The following is a 27,871-nucleotide window of genomic DNA, read 5'->3' as shown; positions in this document are numbered from 1 at the left end:
CATCTGGGCGCAAGTGATGTTCTCTTCTCCATTCAGCCTCTGAGTAGCTGGGACCACAGGCACATGCCACCACATCCAACTAATTTTTTTTTTTTGTATCTTTTGTAAAGATGAGTTCTATTTTGTCTAGGCTGAGAGAATTGCCTTTTTAAAAATGATAAATATTTTCGTATAGGAGAATTGGAGCAAAATTCACCCCTAGTTATCTAAAAGATTATATCTTATAATCTAGTTATCAACTAGATTATAAAAATAAATTAAACGAATGTGTCTCTTAAGAAAGGTTAAGTATATGGACATCACAGGCAATTGTACTTTTTAGATTGCATAGTGTGTGTATAAAATTAAAATAATGTTTATATAAAATAAAATATAGTAGAGGAAAATGAATTGGCTTTATAGAAAATACAGAAAAAATGTGCCCTTGTTCAACTGTTTATTACCTCGATATTTGTCAAAGTATATCACATATTTTAATTATTTCAAATTAGAAATTAGATTAATCTGAATAGAATACGATGTAGCTTGAGTAAAAAAGTCACCCATCATTCATCCTGAGTGAAAAAAAGACAGTTATATAGGCCAGTCAAGTGAGTTTATTTTATACACAAGCCCACACATGCACACATACCTCAATTGCTTATCACAAAATGTCTGTAAAATGCCTATTATACTTCAGTGTTTTGAGAAAATATTTCTCAGAGTTGTTAAGTAACCTGCTCCATTTTAAACGACTAACTGATGACAGTCTGAGATCCAAAACTAATTCTGTCTGATTCAGATATCTGTCTTTTGTTTATTTTGTTTTTGCTTGTAATTTTTTGGTTTGTTTTCAAAATACTTGAAGGTATGTACAGTTCCATTACCAGATGGATTTTAGTGGGAAGCAGAGATGGGGAGAGAATGTCAGTTTTGGAGTGACCTTAACAGCTGCTACTAGATGCATAACCGTAAGTTATAAAGGAATATAAAGGAGAATGCCTACAATCATATCCATGTCCAAATAAGGCCTTCATTCCCAAACTCAGGCCATTTTGAAAATAGTTGGGGGTGGGGATGTGAGACCATATGATATTTTAGAGACCATATGACATTTGAGAGACAATATAACATTTATTTTTGTTTCCTAAAACACAGAAAGCATCTCATGAATAACTCAATTTAAAAACAGGTAAAATGAGGGTTTACATGGGTAGCCTGGGAGACACCTAAGAATTCCCACAAAAATTAACTATTTCTTTTAAAAACAGGAAAATGGTTAAGGCTTATTGTTTTGATGTCTGTAACTTGAAAAGAAAGCAGAGGGGAAAAGAGGCACCATCATAAACACTCTCAAATTTATGTCTTGGCATAATGTAGAGAAAAAAGAAAATCCATAAAACTTTGAGTAAATACATTGTTTCAGTACACAAGATAAGACACCATATACTCCTTTACAGCCAAATATTGATTCCACACTCAGTCTTAGAGTGAGGAATAGAGGGAGAAAGTGCCAGGAAAAGACTGGTGAAATGGAGGATGAAGATACATGAGATAGCTCACTGATACCAGCAAAGCCTTGGTGGCTCCGTGCTGAGTTAAGGAAGAGATTTGAAAGCAAGGATATTTCCCTGGAGGCAGTAAAACTGCCTCCTGGAATGAGAGCAAGCTATGGGGTTAGACGTTTAATAAAATTTTAGGTGAGAGAAAGAGTCCAGGACTTTCACCTAAATTGCACACCAGTTGAGCTCATCTGCTTGTTGTCCACATACTCAGGCTAGGGAAAAAGTGGGCATATTTCAAAACTCAACCCTTAAATTGTAGCTTGATGTGAAAAAGTAGAGACAAATTCGCCCATGCTACATCAAAGTGTAAGAAGTGTCCATCTTAAGCTGGGAAACCTGAAAGTCATGGCAAGTATAAAATCACTTTTTAGTAATAAGACAAGGAAAAAAATAGCATAAAAGAACATGCAAACAAAGTATTAGGAATCCATCCTATGAAATGCAAGTTTTAAAAATGACACAGTGTCCAAGAATAATTATACAGAAGGATGCAATTAAAACAAAAATTCAAAGAATCCATCAAGGACAGACACACAAAATTAACATGAAATGAGAAATTCAGAGCCAAAAAATACATATGTGGCTAAAATAACAGTTTACAAAATAACATAATTAGAAATAGCAAAGAAAAGAAAAGTATCTGTAATGTAAATAATTTTAAACCATTTTATAGAGTCAATGTTTGGCAAGGTTGTCCACAAGTAAATACTTTTTACTTTTGTTTGTGGCAACCCTACATTAAGGAAGTCTGTTAACATCATTTTACCAACAACATGTGCTCACTTTGAGTCTCCTAGTCATATTTTGTTAGTTGTCATTGTATTCAAACTTTTAAAAATTAGTATTATATCTGGCATAGTGCTCTGTGATTACTTATCTTTGTTATTAACATTGTAATTGTTTTAGGGTACCATGAAACACATCTATACAATATGGCATTGTAAATTGGTGTCACTTTTGCACAGGAATGTGGTAATATGGAGCAAAATTTAAAGTGTTTGTATGATTTGACTCCACCATAATCTCAAAATTTAATCTAGAATATACTAACAAAACATGTCAAGTTATGAATAAGAAGGCTTCTCATAACACTACTTGTTTAGCATCAGATTTCCAATTTATAACAAATTGGAAACAACCAGGATGTCTCTAGCTAGTAACCTAGAAAAATATGTAACCGATTAAAAATTTAGATAAAACTATATCTTTTGTGTGTATTGGGGATATATGAATAATAGTCACACTTCTGAAGAAATAGATACAGATACCATAAATATGAACAGCTTTCTTATTGACAAAGATGACGCTAACGATGTGGCATAATCACTAGTCAGTTTAACTACTTTATTCCCAGAATTAAACATATCCATGTATCATTAAGGATCTCCACAGGGTAATAGTGAACCCTGCTTTAGTAAACTCATTAAATTGTGAAACAGAATTAAAATAAATTGAGAACAGAGTGCTCCCAAAAGAGGTAGTGACTTGAGACACAGGTTCAGACCTTTATTTCCTCTCTCTCACCGATCTGATAACTCTCTGCTTCCTGAGGGAGAAGGACACAGATGATAATGAAAAAAAAAAAGTTATCCTCTTGTTAACTGTACTGTCTGAAGGAATGAGTGGAAGTTTTTTTTCCTTGAGCCATGGCCAGAAACAACTAGAGGAATAAAATATTTCCTCTAATGATGTGAATAAAGCAAAGTGTGGAGCAATGTTCTCTTACAAGCATCTTTATGCAAATTAATGCATTTTTTTGTTGTTATTTGACATCTCACTTCATAAATGAGATTCAACCTGCATGTAGGAAATGAAAAAGATGATCTTGACTTAAAGAAAACTAACATTTCATCCATAAAAGTAATTTTTGATTTATGGGCTGAACTTGCCCATAAAAACGTTGTGAAAAAGAAAGTTTATCTTCAACTTTCTTCACCTTCCTGTTTCCTTTTCTATGTTTCCTTTTTGCTTCCAGATCCCACTATTTTTTTCTAACAATATTCTTTAGGCTATATGTGTCCATACATTTCCTGGATCTTCATCTCTTATCACAGAATGTGGAGTTAGTATCTTAAGTCATTACGTATCCTTAAAAAAACCAGGTAGATCCATATTAAACAGGGTTTCATAGAAAGGTATGGATTTGAATTCTGTTTCTTTCCTTAGTGTTCTAGATGTAATTTATTGAGCAAGTTACTTTAGGTCCATTAGCGCCATTGTTTTTGTTTTTTCCCATACTTAAAATACAAATATCTTTTTCCCATACTTAAAATAAGAAATAAGTTTTTCTTATTAAGAAATTCCTAGATGAGTGGACATTTAATTAGATTTTAATTATTAAGCAAAAGCAGGAAATACCATGACATTTTTCCAATGGTGGCTATCAGGATTTAGAAATAGTCCATTAAAAGGCTTATTTTTAAGTGAATTTTTCTTCCTGGAATCCATGGGCTATGTATCTTGATATATATATATATATCACAGTTGTATGACTATAGACCTGACCACGTCATAATCAGGAGACCACAAGGTGAATTGGAGACATACTCAGTTAACATGTGCAGTTCTAAAGTATTTTTAAATATCCGTATGATCATTTGGTTTATTTGCCTAAAAACAACCATTAACACATGAAAGAATTTTGTGAAAAATCCCTTGTCAATGTGAATTAATTATTCTTGACCATTTAAGAGAAATACCTATATAATAGCTACCAAAATTGTTAGACTAAACCAATTAGTTGGAGTAAGGATGCTACATAAAAAGATTAATTCAGTTATAAATTAATTGGCCTAATACCAGTTAATATGGAATTTCCTTTATATAGACACAGCCTACCATTCCACACGAAAATGCACTATACTGTGCCAGAAAGAAAATAAAATGAATGCATAAAGTATTAGCAAAAATTGTTTTAAAATATGTAGTAACAGTTTATGACAGACTATCAGTAAGAGAATTGTAAATTTGGAAACAAAATCTCATTCTTCTCCACTTAATCTCTTCTTTTTCTTCTATTTTTTATTAAAATATTTCAAACATCTGGAACTTTACCATTTAGGAACTTTGTGGTTAATTTACCTGGTAGAGCATATTGACATGTAACTCTCAAAATTATTTGTTGTGAACTATGTCTGAAACCGTGCATTGCTGTTCTTGTATCTATCTACTTTATAATCCTTTCACTCTCTCTCCCCTAAAATGTGCTGATAAAGCTAGCATTATGTAAATGTTACTAGTTACTATAATCAAAGAAATGCTTCTACGCAGGCATTTTCCCTTTCCATTCTATGAACACCCACATACAGTATGTGTGTATATGAACACACATATACATATGTGCACACACACATATTATTTATTTTTAGAAATGAGCCTAATCATATATAATATATATATTATATATATGCAAGAGACACAGCTTTAAATTATACAGAATGACTAAGTTGTCATAGAGCCTGCTATCTGAGTGGAAGACTATATATTGGATTCTTTTTATAGCCAACCAAAAAAATAAAAAACAAAAAACAGAAGCCCCTCCCTCCAATGTTTGTCATTTAAGTCCCAACTGTGCTGTAGCCTTTAACTGTGTAAGACAGCAAGACAGCACATTTTGTAGATTAAACCAATAAACTCACAAACATAAAAGAAACAAATCTCATAATTGCGGATTTCAATTAAAGGAAGGGGGATCAAAGCAAACATTCTGCTGGAAATTACACAGCTGCTATCTATACAAAATGAGAAAAACGTCTAGAGCCAGCCATAATTTTACAGAGGCAAAAAAAAAAAAAAAAAAAAAAAAAAAAAAAAAAAAAAAAAAAAACCCCATGCAGCAAACCCTGCAGTAGGACAGATTGTCTATGCTCCTCACGTCCCAATCAGTAATACAGAAATATTGAGTAATAAATTCCTTGCCTCTCTCCATCTGAAAAGCTCCCACCATCTGTGAAAGACAATTTGTAACAGCCTCAATATTAAGATTCAGTAAACAGACAATCACTCCCCTCGTGCCAAGCCGTGGCTACATTTGGAGAAAAGCATAAAGCAAAACAATTAGTAACACCGAGACCCCTCTATTACAAATTATCCAGCCACCAAAACAACTAGTTTCAATTGCGGTTTCCCTTCAACTGGAGAGGAATGCAGGAGATCCTGCATATTTGGCTACCTCCGTGGCCCATGCGTAGGCCTCATTCTAATGCGTTGAATTATTATTGATGGCTGAGGCAGTTCTGCTCTGCTGGTGAACCAATAATGTCAAGGCACTACCTGCAAGATTAATTATAGGAGAGAATAGGCTGAGGTTTCTTGGGACTGAGACATTAATATAGACTGAGCATCAGTTTCAGGGGATTCAACAGACAGCTGAACTAACGCCTCAAACAACGTGACTCGCACTAAATCCCGGTAGCTGTATCTTAGCAGCATGTGGAAGCTTAGAACAATTGTTTTTAACTATGAGGTACAGCGCATTCTGTATACAAAAAAAAAAAAAAAAAAAAAAAAAAACCCTAAAATACAAAATCAACGGTTCTACCTGAGTTACAAATTCAACCTGAGCTTTGCAGAGAGCATAGATGATACTATTTATTTCACCACAAAGAAAAGGTGACACCACTTTCCTCATGCGTTTGTCCTTGGAACATGTAAAATATGTTCTTATTTACTGCATTTTCTAGGGTTTTGAGTAGGGTGACAAATCTTCCTGGTTTCCTTGGAAAAAATCTCAATTCCCACTTGGTATCCTGGAGTGATTATTAGAAACACACACATTTTATTCTTAAACTCTCGTAGTTTGGATGATAAGTTATACAGTCACTTTAGTTCTAAGGCATATGGAGCCTGAAGCATTTTCTCACTGTGGCTATAGCCATCTTTTATGTAAATATTTTATTTGCTTGTCATATGCAGGTATTTGTACACTTTCTTGGAAATAAAAATTTTAAAGAAGCTGAAGTGTGAAGTTAAATCGAAGGATATGCTACATTTGTAATCTTAGTGAAATTTAACTTGGGGCTTCTGCTTCATTTTGACAAATTCAAAGTTGTATGATATAAAATTATATTATATATGTGTGTGTGTATACATAAATGTATATACAAATATTTAAATATATGTATATACCGATATGATATCAGGTAACATTCATTTGATTCTTAATTCTTAATCTGTACTAGACACTCATCAAATGATTTTACATATTCTAATTCTTGCTTTATAGATAAATAGATATGTGTGTGTAAATATTTATGCATATATATATAGATGTATGGAATCTGTATATATCTATATGTATGTGTATATAAATATTCCATAAATCTATATATGTATGTGTATATATGTGTGTATACATATACAACATATATGTGTATATATACACATATACATATACACATATGTGTATATATACACGCACATATATACACGTGTGTGTATACATATATGTATGTATACATATATACACATATAAAATATGTATGGAATCTCTATATACTCTATATTCTCTCTATATATTTTATTAATATTTTCAACTGAAAAAAGTGAGGCACGGATGGCTGAATGATCATGTTCATGGTTACAGAGTGAGCAAATAGTAATGTCCAGATTCAAATTAAAGAACTCTGTCCTTAGTGTACAGTCTGTAACCAGTTAACAAGCTCTTATAATTCGTATGTGTATGCATTTAATACATGCATTGCGGAGGTTTCTGTATCAGTCTCACTATTTAAATCATCTGGAGTATACCAGAGAAAACAAACCATGGTAGCAAAACTAGTAAGGCTAAAGAATTACAACCATGCACTGCTGAATTTGTTATTGTAACTAGGAGGCCATTTTGTATTCTAACATGGAATAGTTATCTCAAAATAATTTATTTTACTTTGCAAGTTAATGCTATTCTCGACTATCTCTCTATTTTCCTCCCAGCAGCAATCAAAAGGAAATTGAAAAAAAAAATCCACGATAGATTTGATCTATTGTCTTAAAATGTCATGACTGTGGAGCGTATGATAGTTAGAAATAAGTTATCAGGCATCTCCACACGAGTAAAGACAAATGTCTTTGTCAGTTTTAAATAGACAGTGAGGAACACTCCGCTTGCGAAGGAAACTAAATTCCAAGTAACTGGAAGGACTGCCTTTATATATATGTATACGTCACCTATCACCTGCACTTCTGTTTAGAGTGTTTCAATAGAAAATTTATAATTAAAAAGTCTTGTAATCTGAATATACTATATACAGTTATGCATGTTAAGAGTCTGTCTAGTTTTATTGGTGTTATTATTTCACATGAGGAAAACACAAGAATAGAGACAACACATTTTGCTAACCAGAGAGGATGAGGAGCAAGGGTCAACCTGTCTGTAAGATTCTTTCCAAAGTGCCTCAGATCACATTTAAAAGACTAAGTTAAACAAAGTTTAGAAAGATTCTGTAGCTTTTCTAGCATTCCATAGTTGTACCTGCCTCAAGGAGATTTTCATGCTAGTTGATAAAATGGTCCTCTTTCTATGGCTGTCCATCCTAAATATACTCTTTAGTTATTAAATAAACATTATGTTTCAGGCACAGTTCAACACTGGGGTAGATGCTTGAGCAGTGAGGTGAATGAGACACACAAGGAATCTGCCCTCATAATGTGTAAAACCTTGTGGACAAGGTAAGTAATGAATATAGAAATGAAAAGACAACTGGAATATTTGCTCACTCTTCTTTTTGCTGATATAACCTTTAACACTTTTCTTCCTTTTAATTCAGTGTCTCCTCTGACTTGTCTTATTTCTGTTATCAGTACCTCGCCAAATTCTTGTGATTTGATATTTCAGGGAATTTCCTTCTTGTTCCTCTTTTCCTTTCCATTCTTATGAGATCTTCAACCACAAAAGGCATGTTTAAAATTTATGATAGCAGCTATGAAGTCTTTAGTATTATTTCCTTGGGTTTATTGATTTTCTGTAATTATCTTTCTAAAATGAACTGCATCTTCTTTTCTTATATATTGTTTGGCTTGCTTGTCTTTATGTGTTTATATTTGTGACTGTCATAAATTTATTTAAAGTTTTTAGCTCAGAATTCTCAGTTTGAATTTTATTATTAAAATATGATTTATTATTAATTCATTATTAAAATGTGGAATTTGGGTACCGTGTGTTGAATTCATAAAACTCCGTAGTTAATGGCACATCATCGTCACTGATCTGTGTCACAAAACTCTTGAAAAATGTTATTTACTTTATTCTGTATTCTTTATTCCTATTTTCCTCTCCATTATACCACATAGAAAGACATTTTATAATATTTAACATGGGAAAAATTTTGGTATACTTTTTTTTAAAGTAGGCATTTATATTCAGTGCTTCAATTTTAAGTTGCATAATAAAACTATTGGATATTTGATTTTAGAGATTCGTCCATGTTGTTGTTTTCATATCTAGTCTTTTAACAGCTGGCCAGGGTTTCATGGTGCATGCTCATCAAAGCAAACTGCACACTTGCCTGCTGATGTACAACTTGCCACAACAAATCTCACTGTAATACCATACTTGAATATATTCCCTTATACTTACCTATGAAATAAGGTCTTTGGTTGTATACCAAGTCGATTTTCTGCGTCATAGCTTATGAAAGGAAAGAGTTAACAGCAGGCCTGTGATCTGTTTTTTCCACCTCTTCTTTAGGAATGGGACAGGATGAAAGACTTTCCCGTCAAACCATCTTTTAAACATATGAATGTCAAGACTTCTACAAAACATATGTTGATATTTTCTAGTGGGTGAGTCCTTATCTTTGAAATATTGTGGCCAACTCTATGAGTTTGCCAGAACTACCACAACAGAATACCATAGACTGAGTGGCTTCAACAATAGAAATTTATTTTTTCACAGTTCTAGGGGGAAGAATTACAATATTGAGGTACCAACAGGTTTGATTTTCTCTGGTGTCTCTCTCCTTGGCTTGTGGATGTCCACTTTCATGCTGTGTGTTCACATGGTTTTTCCTCTGTGTAGGCACATCACTGGTGTCTCTTTGTATGTCAAAATTTCCTCTTATGAGTACACAAATCCAATTGAATGAAGGTCCACTTTAACAGTCTCTTTTTAACTTAATTATCTCTTTAAAGGCCCTGTCTTCAAATACAGATACATTCTGGGATACTGGGGATTACAGCTTTGACATATGAATTTTGGGAGAACATGATTCAGCCTATGTACCTGGTTGGTCTATGTTGCTTATTGTAAATTCACCTAGAATATCATTCCCTTAGAAAATGTCTTATAGACCAGATAATTTTCAGATCATAACATAAAAATATTTCATGACTTGCATAGCTCCCTTTTGTGTAAGTTATACCCTTCTAGCATAGGTGAGACCTATATGTTAAATCTGTGTCTGACACACTGTAAAATAAAAACTTAGGACTCAAGAACAGTCCTGGATTTTTCCATGCCTCTTCTAGGCTTCGCAATTACCCAAGAGTTCTGTAAAAGGGCCGTATATGCAAAGTGGCCTCCAAGTGCCAAAGGAGCAAAGAAGCTGCAGAAGGAGGCAGACAAATCCAGTTTGTTGGTTTTGAGTGATTTATTAAGGGAACTTGCAGAAAGAATAGTGGCCTTGGGCAACCACAACACAGGTAGATTTTTACACTGTGAACTCTCAGACCCACGGCTTATACCTTGGGGAAAAAGCCTATGTACGCTGGAGGAATGTGTAAGTCGTTGCAGACATTTCAGCCTATAATTTCCGGGACTATAAGGGTTGTTTTGGAGGAAACTTGCTGTGAATAGGTGTTCTTACATAGGAGCAATAACACATCAACTAGACATTTTGGCGGCATTCCTGAACTGGGGTTAGTCAGATGTTATATGGCAGATTAGCATTTAATAAAGTCACTCTTGTCCCTATACCATGGTCCTGAAATTATTAGTACATTTTGATATTTAATAAGATCTCAGATTCGTGTGTGTCTTACTGAACAACTAACACTTTTTGTTGTGATATGCAGTTTTAGAAACTGATAGGGTTTTTTGTTCTTATGTCTACACATTATCAGTTCTTCTATCACTCTATTCATAAGGACTTTAGAATCATAACACTTACTTCACATTTTTAATTTTAAAACATATTGAGGATCTATTGACCATATTTTTTCTACCATGTTATTAAATAACTCATTGCTATGTATTTTTTTGTATTAAAAAATGTTGAAAGGTATTCAAAAAGAGAAGCCAAAATACCTTGTAGTATAAGAAGGAATAAAAAAAATACGAAAAATGTATGATGACATGTATCTACCATTTTATTATCATCTTGAGTAAATTTATTGCCCCCAAAATTTTGTGTTCTGTTTATCCTTCCCTCTTGCAACTCCTGTCAACCACTGATCTCACTATTTCCACAGTTTTGCCTTTCCTACATGTCATATAGTTGAAATTATACAGTATACAGTCTTTCTAAATTGACCTCTTTCACTTAATAATATATGTTTAAGGCTCCTCCATGTCTTTTTGTAGCTTTATAGCTCTTTCTTTTTAGGAGTGAATGATATTCTATTGTTTTAACACAGTTTATTTATCTATTCATATACTGAAAAACATCTTGATGGCTTCCAAGTTTTTGACAGTTATGAATAAAGTAGCTATAAACATGTGTGTGTAAGTTTTTATAGACATAAGTTTTTAACTCCTTTGGGTGAATACCAAGAAATGTGATTACTGAATAGTATGAAAGGAGTATGTTTAGTTTTGCAAGAAACTGCCAAATTTTGTTCCAAAGAAACTGCACAATTTGCATTTTCAGTAGCAATAAATGAAATTTCCTATTTCTCCACATCCTTGTCAGCATTTGATGTTGTCAATGTTTTAGACTGTGGCCAATTCTAATATGTATGTAGTAGTTTTTTATTATTGTTTTAATTTTCATTTTCCTGATGACATATAATGTGAAAATGTTTTCATGTGCTTATTTGCCATCTGTATGTTTTCTCTGGTGAGGTTCTGTTTAGGTCTTTCACTGATTTAAAACTCTAGTGTCTTTTTATTGTTGAGTTTTAAGGGTTCTTTGAATATTTTACCTAATAGGTTTTTTTTTTTTTTAAATCAAATGTGTGTCCTGAAAATATCTTCTCTCATGCTTGTGTTTTCATTCTCTTGACAGTGTCTTTTTCAGGACAGACATTTTTAATTTGAATAACATCTATTTTATTAATTTTTTCTTTCATCAATCATGCCTTTGGTGTTGTATCTAAAATGTCATCACCAAATCAAAGGTCATCTATTTTTCCTTATGTAATCTCTAAGTGTTTTATGGTTTTTCAATTTAACATTTAGGTCTGTAATTCATTTTCAGTTAATTTTTGTGAATGGAATGATCTGTGTCTAGAGTCATCTTTTTGAATGTGGATGTCCAAGTGTACAAGGACTGTTTGCTGAAAAGACTACAAAGGATCTTCAAACAGTTCACAAAAATTTTCTAAATTTTCCATGAATTTCAACTTTTCTCACAAAAATAAACTTGCATTGTCTTGTTGTAACATGTCTAAACAGGACCTAGTTTGAGGTACTAAGAAGAATATCACACCAGTTTGAAAATAACACCTATCAGAGCAACATGAATTCTGATAAAATGAAGCAAGAACAAGCATCAAATTTATGGTAAGGCTTGAGCAGAAACATAGAGAAATAATTGACCAAAAGCCTATGGGGACAATATCCAAAATAAATCGGCAGTTTACAAATTATAACTGATGTTAAGAAGGGATGAGATAATGTTGAAGCTGAAAGCTCAAAAGAGCAGACCATCCACATCAGTTTATGAGAAAAGAAAACAACAATAACAACAACAACAAAAAACTTATTTGTGCCCTAATTGAAGAGCACCAAAAATTAACAGCACAAATAGGTAACAACCTGGATACGTCAATTGGTCCAGTCTACAAAATTCTGATTGTAAAATCAAAGGTGAGCAAACTTTCAACTTTATGGGTGCCAAAACCATTGCACAGAGATGAGCTACAGGTAAGAGTAGAGCTTTCAATTGAAATTTTAAACAAGTGGAGTCAATATCATGAAACATTTCTTTGAAGAATTGTAACAAAAGATGGAACACGGCTTTAACAGCATGATCTTGAAGACAAAGAAGAATCAAAGCAATGGTACCAATATGTGGAAGTGGACTAGTCAAAGTAAAAGCAGATCAGTCAAGAGCAAATATTATGGCAACAGTTTTTTAAGGATGCTCAAAGGAATTTCGATTGTTGACTTTCTGGAGGGCCAAATAATGATAACATCTGCTTATTATAAGAGTGTTTTGCGAAAGTTAGCCACAGCTTTAGCGGAAAACACCTGAGAAAGCTTCACTAGAGTCTTTTCTCCACCATGACAAGGTTCCTGCTCATGCCTCTCAAACAAGAGCAATTTTGCAAGAGTTTCAATGGGAAATCATTAGGCATCCCCCTTGCAGTTTTAGTTTGGTTTCTTTTGATTTCTTTTTCTTCCTGATGTTAAAAAAATCTAAAAAGGGTGGCCAATTTTCTTCAGTTGATTATGTAAAAAAGCATTGACATCATTAAATTCCCAAGACTCTCAGTTCTTTAGGGATTGACTCAATAATTGGCACCATCTCTTACATAATTGTGTTGAACTTGGTGGAGTTAATGTTAAAAGTTTTTATCTTTAATTTTTATCTTTAAATTCCAGTTTTCTACATATTTTAAAAATTTCCCTCATATCTTTCCTGCATCGTGTTGCCTTTGTCCTTTGTGAAAGATCAATTGGCTATATTTATATGGGTTTATTCCTTCACTCTCTATTATTTTCCATTGACCTATTTGTGTATTTCTTTGTCAATACAACCCTGAATTGATTACCCTAGCTTTATAGAAAGTCTCAAAACGGGGTAGTATCAGTCCTCCAACGTTATTCTTTTTCTTTAATATTGTGTTTGCTATTCTGCATCTTTTGCCTATTCATATCAATATTAAAATCAATTTGTCATTATCCATAAGATAACTTGTTGGGATTTTATATTGGAGATTATATTGAACCTGTAGATTAAGTTGGAAAGAATAATATCTTTACAGTATTGAATCTTCCTGTTTATGAACATGAAATGTCTCTCCAAGTTTTTAGCTCTTCTTTAATTTCTTTCATCAGAGTTTTGTACTTCATATAAATCTTGAACACAGTTTGTTAGATTTATACATGAATATTTCTTTTCTGGGTGCTAATTAATGTAAAGGTTATTGCATTTTTTAATATGCAAAAGTTACCAATGTAAAACACAACAAAAAAGTGCTTGCATCATGAATACATTAGTTGCAAATAACAAAAAGCCCAAATATCAATGGCTTTAACATAAAATAGATTTACTGTTTCCTTATATTTACAAGATGCTCCTTCATGTAACAGACTGTATTCCAGGTACACAGAAGAAGGAATAAAAACCAAAGAAATTTATGAGACTTTTTTTTAAATCAGGAAGATACTAAAACTCTCACCAAAGCCTTTTATCAAATTCCTCTTACATATTATTGGCTAGAATTTTATCTCGTGATCAAACTTTGCTGCAAGAGAATATAAAAAGGTGTGTATTTTGAGCATTACATGTTGAAACTTCAATATGGATATTTTTACAGTGGGGAAAAAAGAGTACAACAGATATTGAATAGACAACTAAGAGTTAGGGCTAAATTAATACTTCAGAAACGTACGTGTAGAACAGCTGAATATTTGAAAGAACAGGCCACCAAACATATTAGACTTGAGTTCTCTAATTTATGTATTTATTTTAAATTAATATTAAAATAACCATCTGTTTCTGTAAAGCATATGGTTGTTAAATAGATATTCAATAATAAAGTTTGCTTTGTTTATGAAAGAAATAGTTGCTTGGAATTTTTTACAAGAGACATTAGCAAATGATGCTAGGAATAAAATTTTATTCATAATGTATCTATTTTGCAATACTATGAACAAATAATCACCATTAGAAAATGTAAAAGAGACCTGGGGTTGTAGTAAATCTCTGACATATCCCTTGCCATGATCACAGAATCTGTATGTATATCATCTTGTATAATCTGGCCAATCACTACTCTTTGAAGTAATCATTCCTTTGATTGAAATTGTAGCTTCTTTTGTTGCATGAAACTATTTTTAACAGATTGCATATTTACTTGAGAAGTTGTATTTTTTATATGACTACACTATACATATCAGAAATATGACTTATTCATTTGTATATCCTTGTATTATCTAACCAATTTTTAGCAAAGTGGGTTCCTCACTCACACTTGTAGAACAAACATTAATAAATCGAACGAATACTGATGGCCTCGTGATTCCACAAATTTGTTGTGTTTAGCAAATTTGTCTGAAACATAATTTCAACCCTAAACAACATACGAACTAAACTTTATGCTCCTGAGGGGTGTGTGTGTGTGTGTGTGTGTGTGTGTGTGTGTGTGATTTTCACATTTTAGTAACAATCTATAAGCTAGGGATGCTGTGCAAAGTTCAGTAGATGTTTTTATGGGTTTCTGTTGTTGCTATTGCTGTATTTTATACCTTCATAATGTCATGAGAAAATTTATGAATTCACACATGTTGGTTGATATGATTTGGATGTGTCCCCACCCAAGTCTCACCTTGAATTGTAGCTCCCATAATTCCCATGTGTCATAGGAGAAACCTGCTGGGATGGAATTGAATCATGGGAATGGGTCTTTCATGTGCTATTGTCATGATAGTGAGTTAATTTTCACAAGATCTCATGGTTTTATAAGTGGCTTTTCCCCCTTTTGCACTGGAATTCTCTATTGCATGCTGTCATTTAAGACACGACTCTGCTCCTCATTTGCCTATTGCCATAATTGTGAGGCCTCCCCAGCCATGTGGAACTGTGAGTGAATTAAACCTCTTTCCTTTGTAAATTATGCTGTCTTGGGTATGTCTTTATTAGCAGTGTGAGAATTAATAATACAATAAATTGTTACTGGGAGTGGAGTGCTGTTGTATAGATACCCAAAAATGTGAAAATGACTTTGGAACTGTGTCACAGTCAGAGGTTGGAACAGTTTGGAGGACTCAGAAGAAGATAGGGAAATGTGGGAAAGTTTGGAACTTCTGAGAGACTTCTTGATTGGCTTTGACCAAAAGGCTGATAGTGATATGGACAATAAAATCCAGGCTGAAATGGTCTCAGATGGAGATGAAGAACTTGTTGAGAACTAGAGTAAAGGTCACTGTTGCTATACAAAGAAACTGGTGGCATTTTGCCCCTGCCCTGGAGATCTGTGGAACTTTGAACTTGAGAGAGATGATTTGGGGTATCTTGTAGAAGAAATTTATAAGCAGCAAAGCATTCAAGAGGTGACAGAGCATAAAAGTTTGAAAAATTTGCAGCGTGATTCAGTAGAAAATAAAAAACTATTTTTCTGCAAAGATATGCAAGCCAGCTGCAGAAATTCATGTAAGTAACAAGGAGCCAGATGCTAATTTCCAAAGCAATGGGGAAAATGTCTCCAGGGCATGTCAGAGACCTTCATGGCAGCCCCTGACATCACAGGCCTGAGGCCTAAGAGGAAAAAATGGTTTTGTGGGCCGGGCCCAGAGTCCCCTTCACTGCTCTGTGTAGTCTCCAAACATGGTGTTCTGCATCCCAGCTGTTTCAGCTCCAGTTGTGACTAAAAGGGGCCATCACACAGCTCAGTTTGTTCCTTCAGAGGATGCAAACTCCAAGCCTTGACAGCTTACATGTGATGTCGGGCCTGTGGGTGCACAGAAGTCAAGAATTGAGGTTTTGGAACCTGCATCTAGATTTCAGAGGATGTATGGAAATGCCTGGGTGTCCAAGCAGAAGTTTGCTGCAGGGGTGGGGCCCTCATAAACAACCTCTGCTAGGGCAGTTCAGAAGGGAAATGTGGAGTTTGAGCCACCACACAGAGTCCCCACTGGAGCACTGCCTAGTAGAGCTGTGAGAAGAGGGCCACTGTCCCCTAGACCCCAGATGGTAGATCCATTCACAGCTTGCTCCACGTGCCTGGAAAAGCCACAGGACCGGAACTTCCCATGCTGTGGGAGCACACCTTTTGCTTTAGCATGAACCGAATGTGAGACATGGAGTAAAAAGGAGATTATTTTGGAACTTTAAAGTTTAATGACTGCCCTATTGAATTTCAGACTTGCATGGGGCCTATAGCCCCTTTGTTTCTTTCATCGGATATTTACCCAATGCCTGTACCCCCATCGTATCTGGGAAATAACTTGCTTTTGATTTTATATGCTCATAGGTGGAAGGGATTTGCTTTGTCTCAGATGAGAATTTTGACTGTGGACTTTTGAGTTAATACTGAAGTAAGTTAAGACTTTGGACTGTTTAGAAGGCTTATTTGGTTTTGAAATGTGAGGAAATGAGATTTGGGAGAGGCCAGGGGTAGAATGATATGGTTTGGCTCTGTCCCCACCCAAAAGTCTCATCTTGAATTGGGAGGAATCTGGTTGGAGGGAATTGAGTCATGGGGGTAGGTCTTTCCTGTGCTGTTCTCATGATAGTGAGTTAGTTCTCATGAGATCTGATAGTTTTATAAGGGGAATTTTCCCTCTTTTGCACTGCACTTCTCTTCTGCCTGTTGCCATGTAAGACATTACTGCTCCTCATTTGCTTCTTTCATAATTGTGAGGCCTCCCCAGTCATATGGTACTGTGAGTCCATTAAGCATCTTTTTCTTTATAAATTACCCAGTCTTGGGTACATCTTTATTAGGAGCATGAGAATAGACCAACATGTAGTTTCTCTATTTTATAAGATTTGTCTCATTTTTGCCTATTTTTAATAAGAAATTGTATTTTGTATATATTTAATTTGTTCCAACTTCAACACTTGTGGGAACCCTTATAAGGTTCTTCCCTCAAAGTTGCTCATGTTTCATGCTGAGAACCTGTGAATATGTCAAGAGGGACTTTACAGATGCAGGTATGATTAAATTAAACATCTTGAGATGGAGGGATTATCCTGTATTATTTAATGGAACTAATGTAATCACAAGGATGCTTATAAGACAGAGGCAGGAGAGCCAACCTCTGAGAGAGAGAGAGAGAGACTTCAAGATGTTACACTGTTGGCTTTGAAAATGGAACAAAGAGCCAGGAGCAAACAAATGAAGGTGGCATCAGGAAGCTTGAAACACAGAGAGAGATTCTCCTCTAGAGCCTTCAGACTCTTTAGCCCAGTCAGACTCATCCTGGACTTCTCTCCTCCCCAAATTATGCAATTTTAAGCTACTATATTTTAGGTAACTGTAACAGCAGTAATAGGACACTAATACAACTCCCTACCACAATTAATGAAAACAGTCTCTTTTGGATGACACTTAAGAGTCTCTTTAAGTAAAATGTTCAATCCCTACGAGTCCTGCTTAATCCCTCTTACATACTCAAAATATAGGCAGTGACTTACAGTGTTTTTATATTACAGAGTTAAAGAGGACCCCAAAACTATGCAGAGACCATGGCTCCTATGTCTTCAGTCAACTTTGTTTTTTTCTGATTATGCTGCAAGTATTGACTTATTGGTCAGTCTTTTACCATTAAGTATAATGTTAGATGTAGGGTTTTTTGTAGATTATCTTTACCAAGCTGAAGGAGGATACCTCTCTATTCCTGTTTTCCTGAGAGATTTTATAATAAATGATGTTGATATGTTTCACATTTTTTTCTGCATAGATTGTAATAATCAAGTGATTTTCATCTTCTAGGCTAAAATAATGTGTAGTGGAATTAATTAATTTGTGACCCTTGAACTAGTCATATGTTCCTAGTGTAACCTTTATTGGTCATGGTGTATGACTGCTATTACTAAATTAGACTTGCTAACATTTAAAAAATGATTTTGTGTTTATATTCACAAGTGATAGACTCCATAATTTTTGTGCTTTCTTTTTTTGATATCAGATATCAGCACAATAGTAGTCTTATAAAATAAATTAAAGATTGTTGCTTCCTCTTTACTTATCTGAAAGAGTTTGTAAACTCATATTAATACTTCAAAAGTTTGATATAATTCTTGATGAAAACCATTTGGGCATATAACTTTCTTTTTCAGGAGGTTTATAATTTAAAAATCCACTTGCTTAATAGCTATAAGATTATTCGAATTACCTATTTCATCTTGGATGAGTTGTGAAAATATTTTCAAGACTTGGTCCAGGTTGTCTAAGTTGTCAAATTTATGTGTTTTAGAGTTGTATATAGTATTCTTTTTTGCCTTTTTTAATCTATAGGATTTATAATTGTATCCTATTTTTATTCCTGATATTTATACTAATAATTTGGTTATTCTTTTTTCCTTACTCTTACTAGATACATGTTAATATTATTGATTTTGCCAAAGAATAAACTCGGTTGTTTTCCAATATTTATGTTTTTATTTTTTATTTTATTCACTTATAGTCTTATTATTTTCTTTCTTATGCTTACTTTGCATTCATTTTACAGCTTTTTATATATGTTCTTTAAGTGGGAGAGTAGATGATTTATTTGATTCTTTTAATTTTTTTGAAAGTCTTTATTTATAGCTTTACATTTCTTTCTAAAAACCAATTTAGCTGTCTCCTACAAATTTTGGTAGGTTGTCTATTCCATTTTTTTATTTCAATATATTTTCACAAATTCCTTTGAGACTCTTTTGACCCATAGATTATTCACAAGTGTCTAGATAATTTTCAAGGGTTTGAATATTTTTCTGTTATCTTTTTGTTATTGATTTTTAGTTTGATACCTTTGTGATTAGAGAACATACTCTGTATGGTTTCTAGGGTTTTACATTTTTGAATTTTTTTTTAATGTTCCAGAACATTATCTTTCTTTGGTTATGTTCTGTGGGCATTTAAAATTAATGTGTATTCTCCTGTTGTTGCTTGGCATGTTCTAGAAATGTTGATTATATCTTGGTGGTTGATGGTGTTGCTGAGTTTTACTGAAATTCTGTTTAGTTGCTCTACTAATTCTTCAGAGAAGGGTGTTGAAGTCTCTGATCTTTATTGTGGACTTGTCTATTTCTTCTTCAGTTTTTTCAGTTTTCACTTCACATATTTTATGGCTCTGGTGTTCAGTGCATGAGCTTTAAAATTGCTAAGTCTTTTTGGTAGATTGCCCTTTCTATAATTATATAATGTCCCTCTCTGTCTCTAGTAATTGTCTTTGCTCTGAAGTCTACTTTATCTAATCCTTTATTCAGGCTGTTTTCAAGTTAATATGATTCACATTTTCATGATTTGTCTTTATCCATCCTTTTACTGTCAACTTGCCTATAACATTATACTTGAAGTGAATTTCTTGTTGACCAAAAATAATAGTCATGTTATTTAATCCACTCTGCCAATATTTTTATTGGACAATTCAGATTATTTCCATTTAATATAAATATTGATGTTAGGTTTAAAGCCTATCATTTTATTTTTATTTTAGTTTATCTCTTTTTTTATTTTTTTTATTTTTTCTGCTTTTATAATGAGTAGTTTGTTTTTTGACTTGCATTTCTCTCTGTGTGTGTTTTTATGTATGTATCTATTTCTTTTTTTTAATAAGCTTTGTTGGTGGTTGTGCCAAGTATTTTATATATATATATATATATATATATATATATATATACACACACACACACACATAATTTATCATGGTATACTAGTGTTATCATTTTTATCAGTTCAAGTGAAATATAGAAATCTTACCTCTGTTTACATTGTTACTGCTCCCTGCTATAACTGTCTTAAATACTTCCTCTACATATAATAAGAACAAAATAAATCAGTGATATAATTTTTGACTCAATATCAATAATAATTTAGATAACTCAAGAGAAGAAGAGTGTTTCATATTAGCTGATTTTTTTTCATTTTTCTTCATTTTTTGCTTTATTTTTAAAGAATTTTTTCCCTTTTATTTATTTTTTAATTTTCAATTTTTATAGATACATAACAGCTGTACATATTTATGGGGTAAAAGTGAAATTTTGATCCAAGCATACAATGTGTAATAATCAAATCATGGTAATTGGGATATCCATTACTTAAAGGACTTTTTTTTGTTGTTAGAAACATTCCAGTTTCTTACTCTTACTAGATATATGTTAATATTAACAGTTTCACTTGTTTAGTTATTTTGAAATATACTGTAAGTTCTTATTAACTATAGTCATTCTGTTGTGCTACTAAACACTAGATCTTATTCCTTCTAACTATATTTTTTATACCAATTAAGAATTCCCACTTATTCTGCCCCTACTCACCCTTACGATAGATTTACTGGCAACAAATTATCTTAATTCTCACTCCTGTGAGATCATCTTGATTTTCCCTTCATTCTTGAAGGCTATTTTCACTGTTTATAGGATTCTGAGCTTTCCTGGCCTCCATTGTTTGTGAGGAAAAATTTCTGTCATTATAATAGTTTTTTTTTTTTTCCTATACTTTCAAAAGTATAATGAAGATATATCTTAGGGACATCGATTTATTTAGTCTTATTTTGTTTGGTGTTCATTCAGCTTCTTGAATTTGTATCTTTTATGTTTTTTGCCAAATTTTGAAAAGCATTCCCCTATTATTACTTCAGGTAATTTTTTACCCCAGTCTTTTGTCTTATTCCAGTGCTTTGATGACAGAAAATGTAGATATTTCACTATATGATAGTTTGCTACGTAATGATATTTTGGTCAATGATGGGTCATATATGTTATGGCAGTCCCATAAGATCATAATAGCATGATTTAACTGTACCATTTCTATGTTTAGATAAGTTTAGATAAACAAAGACTTACCGTTTTGTTACAGTTGCCTACAGTATTACGTGTTGTACCAGTTTAGCCCAGGAGCAATAGGCTTTGTAGTATAGTAGGTTATACCACTGAGATGTGTGTAAATATACTCTATGATGTTTGCACAATGACAAAATCACCCGAGGATGTATTTCTCAGAATATATCCTCTTTGTTAAGTGATACATGGCTATATTTTCACACGTTGCTGGAGAATTTGTGTGTAATTTTCTCAGTTTTGCAGATTGTTTAATTTCTGCCTGCAGCCTCTCATTCGTTTTTTTTTTTTTTTTTTTTTCCTCCCCTCTATTCTACCCATTCACTGAACTTTATATTTTGGTAATTGAATGTTTTAATTCTAAAATTCAATTTGGCTCCTGTTGATATGTTCTATTTCTCTGCTAAGATGTTTCAACTCTTTGTTGACATATCCTTTTGTTTTTTAAGGACATTTGTTTGTAATTGCTTACTGAAGCATAATTATTATAACTGTTTAAAATATTTTTAGATGATATGAACATCTCTGTCATCTCATTGTTGGCATCTATTGCTCACCTTTTTAATCAAGTCTGGTATCTTCCTACTTCTTGGTATGATAAGTGATTTATTATTGAAGACTAGACATTTTTGTGTTATTTTGTGAGACACTAAATTTTCTTTAAACTTTCTGTTTTAACTGGCTTTCTGTGACACTGCTCCAGCCGAAGAAGAAAAGCAGCTGGTTATAAATACAAGTCCGGGTTCCTTACTCATCCTTCATTGAAACCCAAGGGGAGTGGTCTTTTGATGCACTAGGTGAGTGCTGATGTGTTGGTGTCTCACATGATATCTACTGACATTATGGTGAGAGTGGGTTTGTTATCACTGGGTAATGGTGAAATCCCTGATTCTCCAGTAAGCTTTCTCTGATGCCACCTAGGTATCGAGAAGGAGGGACACTACATTGCTGATGAGTGGGGTGAAAGTCCATGTTCTTCATGTGGTTTTCACTGACATTGCTGGACAGAGGACTTGTTACAGGCTGATGGTGATGTATTGGTTTCCTATTTGACTTTCTCTACCATCAAGACAGCAGTTATTTTTTAACAGACTTGTGATTGTGAAAATCAAGATTTCTAATTCAGTCTTTGCTGACTCAATTTGGAATGGGGCCACCATTTTTGTTGATGTTGTTTTCTTGATTTGTTTCTTGGTGTTTGCCTGGAGTAGAGTGGTTATTAGGTAAAAGTTTTCTCTCTAGCTAGGCTGCTTTTCTCCTAATCCTTTGACTAGAGAAAACAGTCATTTTCTGGAGATTTTTTTGTCTGTGCCCATTGGCATTTTCAAGCAGACAGCTTTTTCAGCTCCAAGTCTAGTATACATGAAACAAAAACCAAACCCAGGAAACTATCATTGTGTTGTTTTTTATTCCTGAGGTCCCTTGCTGGTCTGCTGTCTTCTTTATACCTATATAGATCTTTTTACACTTATTTTATATATAATGTACAAGGTTTTAGCTATGATTAGTGAGAGGAATAGGAAAAAGTATTTCTCCTCCATCTTCCCAAAAGTGGAAGTCACTCCTAAAAATGTGGTTTCAAGTTTCTAATGTTAGGAATTTTATAGATGTCTGTTTTTCTTATTTCTGACTATATTCCATAGGAATAACAAAGCCAGATTATTTTATTCCTTTTAAACCAATTAAATCATACACACATCTTAATGAATATTCCATTTTCATCTGGAAAGAATGCATGCTCTTCTGTTTTGAAGTAGAATGTTCTATAAATGTAATTTAGAAAAAACTGGTTAACAATGTAAACCTTCTATATTCATATTTGTTTTCCCTATAAATGTTATATAAATGAATAGCATATGTGTGTTGAAATCTCAATCTTATAGTGTGACTTTATTTCTGCTTTCAATTATTTTGATTTTTGCTTCATATATTTCAAAGTTCTGTTATTAAGCATGTATACATTTGAGATTATTATGTCATCTTGGTGAACTAGTCTCTTTATCATTAAAAAACATCCCTCTTTGTCCCAGGGAATATAAATTGTTTTGAAGTCTCTTTTTAATATTAATATAGGCACATAATATTTTTATAGATAACAATGTCAAGGTATGGTCTTTTCTACTTCTTAACTTGAAAAACAAAACACAATGAAACTATCTTTTAACTTTTGACCTGTTTACAAGTAAAATTGCTTTCTTGAAGTCAGCACATAGATTGACTTTGGTTCTGTATTAATTCTATCAATGGCTCTCTTGTATTTGGAGCTTGTAGCACATTTACAATTAACTTACTTTTCTATAATGTTGAGGTTGAATCTATCATTTTGCTCTTCATTTTCTTTTGTTCTCAAGGTTCTTTTCTTCTTTTTTTGTCTTTTCTTGGCTTCGAAGATATTAATTATTTTTTAAAATTATTTTATTTTCCATATTAGCACATTATACCCACTGGTCCTTTATTGCATAGAAGAATGAGCACCAGACAAATAGAAAAATGAATTGAGTTGTGCTGTGTGCTTTGTTTTGTTTGTCATTAATTGATATTAAATTGACCAAGCTAGATGGGCATAGTGGCTCACATCTCTAATTCCAGCACTTTGGGAGGCCAAGGCTGAAGGATCACTTAAGCCTAGGAGTTCAAGACCAGCCCTGACAAGAAAGCAACACACCATCTATACAAAAAAATTAAAAATTAGCAGGCATGGTGACATGTACTTATAGTCCCAGCCACTCAGAAGACTGAGGTGGGAGAATCAGTTGAGCCCAGAAGTTCTAGATTGCAGTGAGCTATGTTCACACTCCTGCAGTCTAGCCTAGGTGACAGAGTGGGACCTTATCTCAAATAAATAAATGAATTTTTTAAAAAAGCACATTTATCTTTTTTGACCTTTTTAACCAACTGTAGTATTAGACGGTTTTAGCGGCTTAATTCTGTTTTATTACCTGTATGTAAACCATCTTAATATACTTGCACAGCAAGCTTATAAATAGAGCTTCTAAATTTTTAATTAAATGATTAATTAATCTTAACCAAATAAATCAGATAAAACATCAAATATGCTTTGAGGCATAAACCAACATTATCTGCTCCAAATAATATTATTACATATATACAAATATTTTACATGGAATCTTCACTACTTAAAAAATTTAAAAGCAGATTTTAGCAACATTTTTCTTATTTCAATTAGTGTGTTAATCATGTACAAGCTATTGCAATTCATGTTTACAATTCTACAAAAACTTAAGTAGTTACAAATTTGTATAAAATGATATAGTCATAAATAAAATTCTGAAGTTGAAAATATTTGTTTTTATTGTCTTCTAATTTTTATTCTCTTCCTTATGAAGTGTAATAACCCGTGAAGGTGAGACAAGCATTTAAATTGCAAAAAAAAAAAGAAGAAGAAGAAGAAAAAAAACAATTAACTAATTCAATCAACTGGATGAGTTCTTGAATACACCAGGGAAGAATATCAAGCTTTAAGTAGTAAAATATTTTAAGTAGTAAAAGTTTCAAATAAGGAGTGCAATAGAAAATTTTGTTGCAACAAGATAACTTCAAAGAAACCTTAATTACATATTGGTTATACTTTTCAAAACTTTTTTATAAGCTATAAAGGAATGCCTTCATATCATAATATCTGATATAGTAGTCAATTTTTTATAAAAGGACCCTGAAAATTTTACTTTTATTATTATTACTCCCTGTACTTAGTAAAGGTAATGGTAAGTGTTTATGCCTCATTATGAAATATTAAACACAGTATTACAACAAGCAGATATTATTTTAAGGTTCTCTTTTTTCCCAACATAACATGTTTCTCAAATATTTTTGAGATACAATTACCAATATCCTTTAAAATTCTGTTTATTCTTGTTTAAGCATTTGGATTTCAGAAAAACATTATGTCACTTGAATTTTTTAAAAAAATTTTTATTCAAACTGTGAACCCAAAAGTATTTGAGGCAGGTATCAATCAATTTAGAAAGTTTCTTTTGCCAAGGATAAGGATTCACATGTAATAAAGCCATTCATATGGCTGGGGGACCTTAGAATTTTATTTTGGTTTACATTCTCCCCCTTCTGGCCAAGGTTTGCCGGAGATAGCATCAATGTCCACCAAATGTTTATTTTGTTTCATAGCATTGCCAGGGCTACAGGATTGTCTGCCCCAGGTCCATCCTGTCCCTTAGTGGGACACTCTGTGGCAAAGGGACTTAGAGTCAAGAGACTTATAGTCAATTAAATATTCTAGGCCAGATAGGAATGAACATGAACAAGGCATTCATTATCTCTTAATTTTTTTGTTGTTTTAAAGAACCAACAATCAAAAAGCCAAAGGCTTATATTTAAATTCTGTGTGTTGAGCTACTGCAATCTTGTTTTTAGTTACAGACATATAACAATTCACTATATAAAGCATAACATTGTTCTGAAAAATAAATTTTAAATATATATATTTATCTGCACAACTCATAACTGGGAGTATTATACTAAGGAGGCTTGGTCACAAAGTATCATCATCCTCCTAGTAATTATTTTCTCTTAATTCTGTGGGAAGCAGGAGATTCCTTATGGTTGAGGTGGATGAAAAGGTGCCACATAATAGCTCAGAAAACAAAGTCCTTTGTTTTACTAGCCATTTAGGCGTATTTGTACCCATCTTTGATTTGGAGGGTCTGACCTTGATCTACTTCTATACCTCAAAACCAGCCCTTACAATCTTATGTGACAACCTCTTCCATGATAGTCTCTGGGCCTAGAGGGAGGGGGCTTCTGTAGCCTTAAACAGCAGGGCATTTTCAGTGAAAAACAGATCAGGCCCAGTGGAATGCCAAATGAGGCAAATTTACATCTTTCATGATTCAATCTGCACTCAAAAACAAAAGTCAGGGCTGAAATATAGTAAAAAGTGTTATAGTTTTACTTTGAAACAATTTCTTCCTCTCTCTAGCCCTCCTTTCCCATTGAAGAGATATTATAGTAAGACTAATTTATGTGCAAAATAAGTTTTAGGCTTATTGTACTTTGCGTGATTATTTGCATAGATTGCAGCAAGAATTGATTGCCATATAGGCTCCTTTTAAGTTGGCTTTCTGAAACTTTACGTAAAAATATGTTATTCTAGTCAAACTTTGGTAAAATAACCAGTGTCTCAAATTGTCCTGTTTTAAAAGAAAAGACTCTTACTAAACTTATGGAAATAACTATATTTTCATAAAATCAGAATACTCACAGTTTCTGAATTTTGGAGAATTCAGAGAGAAAGGTAAATTTGCTCACAAAAACATACTTCATCCAATTGGTCTAAACTGTACAAAAACAGAAAGGAAAAAGATTTTCTAGAATTTTCCTTGGAGCAGCACAGTTCCAAACAAGATGTTGTTTGTTCACCTTGGAACTGCTATTCACATGCTAAGTAGCTCTTCTTAGATGAGAGCTGTTTATTAGGTACTGTAGAATCTAGCAGCTCCTTACATAAAGTTACTTCTAGGGAAAATGGAGGCTCTCTGCTCATGAGAATTTCCTTCTGCCATCTCTAGGTAGTAAGATTCTATTTAAACCATTTTTATTTTATTATAGAACTCTTTGGGGCACCATTACTTCCATTAGCATAGGAGTAGCTTCAGTTAACATTTCATAGCAAGGTGGTAAATGCCCCTCAGGTGGAAATTCTCTAGTCCAGTAGTTGTCATTGGGAAGTGCTTACAGTCTTTTGTCATAAGCTCCAATAAATGTTCCACAAAGGACTATGAAGTGGAGGATTTTTCCTGACTAGCACTCCAGCTTTTGCCCTATATTCTGTGGGCTCAGGCAATCTTATTAGTTCCTATGTGTTTAGCATGTCCATGTTCTGTGCGGGAAACGCATGAGGGGAGAAGAAAAGACACACACACAATACCTTTAAGAGTAAACAAACTTTATCTCATGTAAATGGCAATGCAGATGTAATAAGCAAATGATATAATAAGCAAATAATATAATAAGCAGACTGACATAATAAGCAAATTGAATAGGAAGGGGAGAAGGGAAAAGATTTTTACACTCACTAGACTATGGAGGATTCACCACCAGACTGGATAGCAACAGCCTGGGCTCCAGAGTCAGCTACTTGTCCATCCACAGAGGAGGAGAAGTCTCATGACTTCAGCGCAGTCCGGGACCCTAGCTCTTTTTGTAACAAGTTATTTGGCATGAGGCCCGGTCACGAGGGCCCTTATGACTGGGCTCAACAAACACAAAAATGTCAATTTGTTTTCCCGATTGTCTATTGTTTTTCAATAACTAACATATAGGAATAGATCGAAATAGAGATTTCTCTGAGATAGCACTGGAGAAACACCTCAAGGGGTTCACACAACCTGTTCCGGGACTTGGTGACCATTGTTTGTGTCTATGTTCAATTGAGTTCAAATTCAATATTTAACTTTTTCTCCACAGTCCAATGAACACGTCTCATAGAATAGACTTACATGCCTTCGGTTTTATGGTACTAGATAGGGAAACCTTCCCCCG

At 33.4% G+C, this 27,871-nt stretch overlaps 1 long non-coding RNA gene across 1 annotated transcript; it reads right to left on the bottom strand.

Moving 5' to 3' along the window:
- Window positions 1-427: 427 nt before the first annotated feature.
- On the bottom strand, window positions 428-27,495 carry LOC106999342 (uncharacterized). The gene is made up of 5 exons (XR_001446151.3): window positions 27,406-27,495; window positions 26,592-26,667; window positions 20,277-20,327; window positions 5,716-5,816; window positions 428-3,632 (listed from the first exon to the last, which is right to left on the bottom strand). It is a non-coding gene; the product is annotated as an uncharacterized LOC106999342 (long non-coding RNA).
- Window positions 27,496-27,871: the final 376 nt, after the last annotated feature.

Source organism: Macaca mulatta, chromosome 7 (genome assembly GCF_049350105.2).
Source record: "Macaca mulatta isolate MMU2019108-1 chromosome 7, T2T-MMU8v2.0, whole genome shotgun sequence".
Taxonomy (NCBI): domain Eukaryota; kingdom Metazoa; phylum Chordata; class Mammalia; order Primates; family Cercopithecidae; genus Macaca; species Macaca mulatta.
Note: the sequence above shows the minus strand (reverse complement) of the source record. Positions and strands in the feature narration are given on the sequence as shown.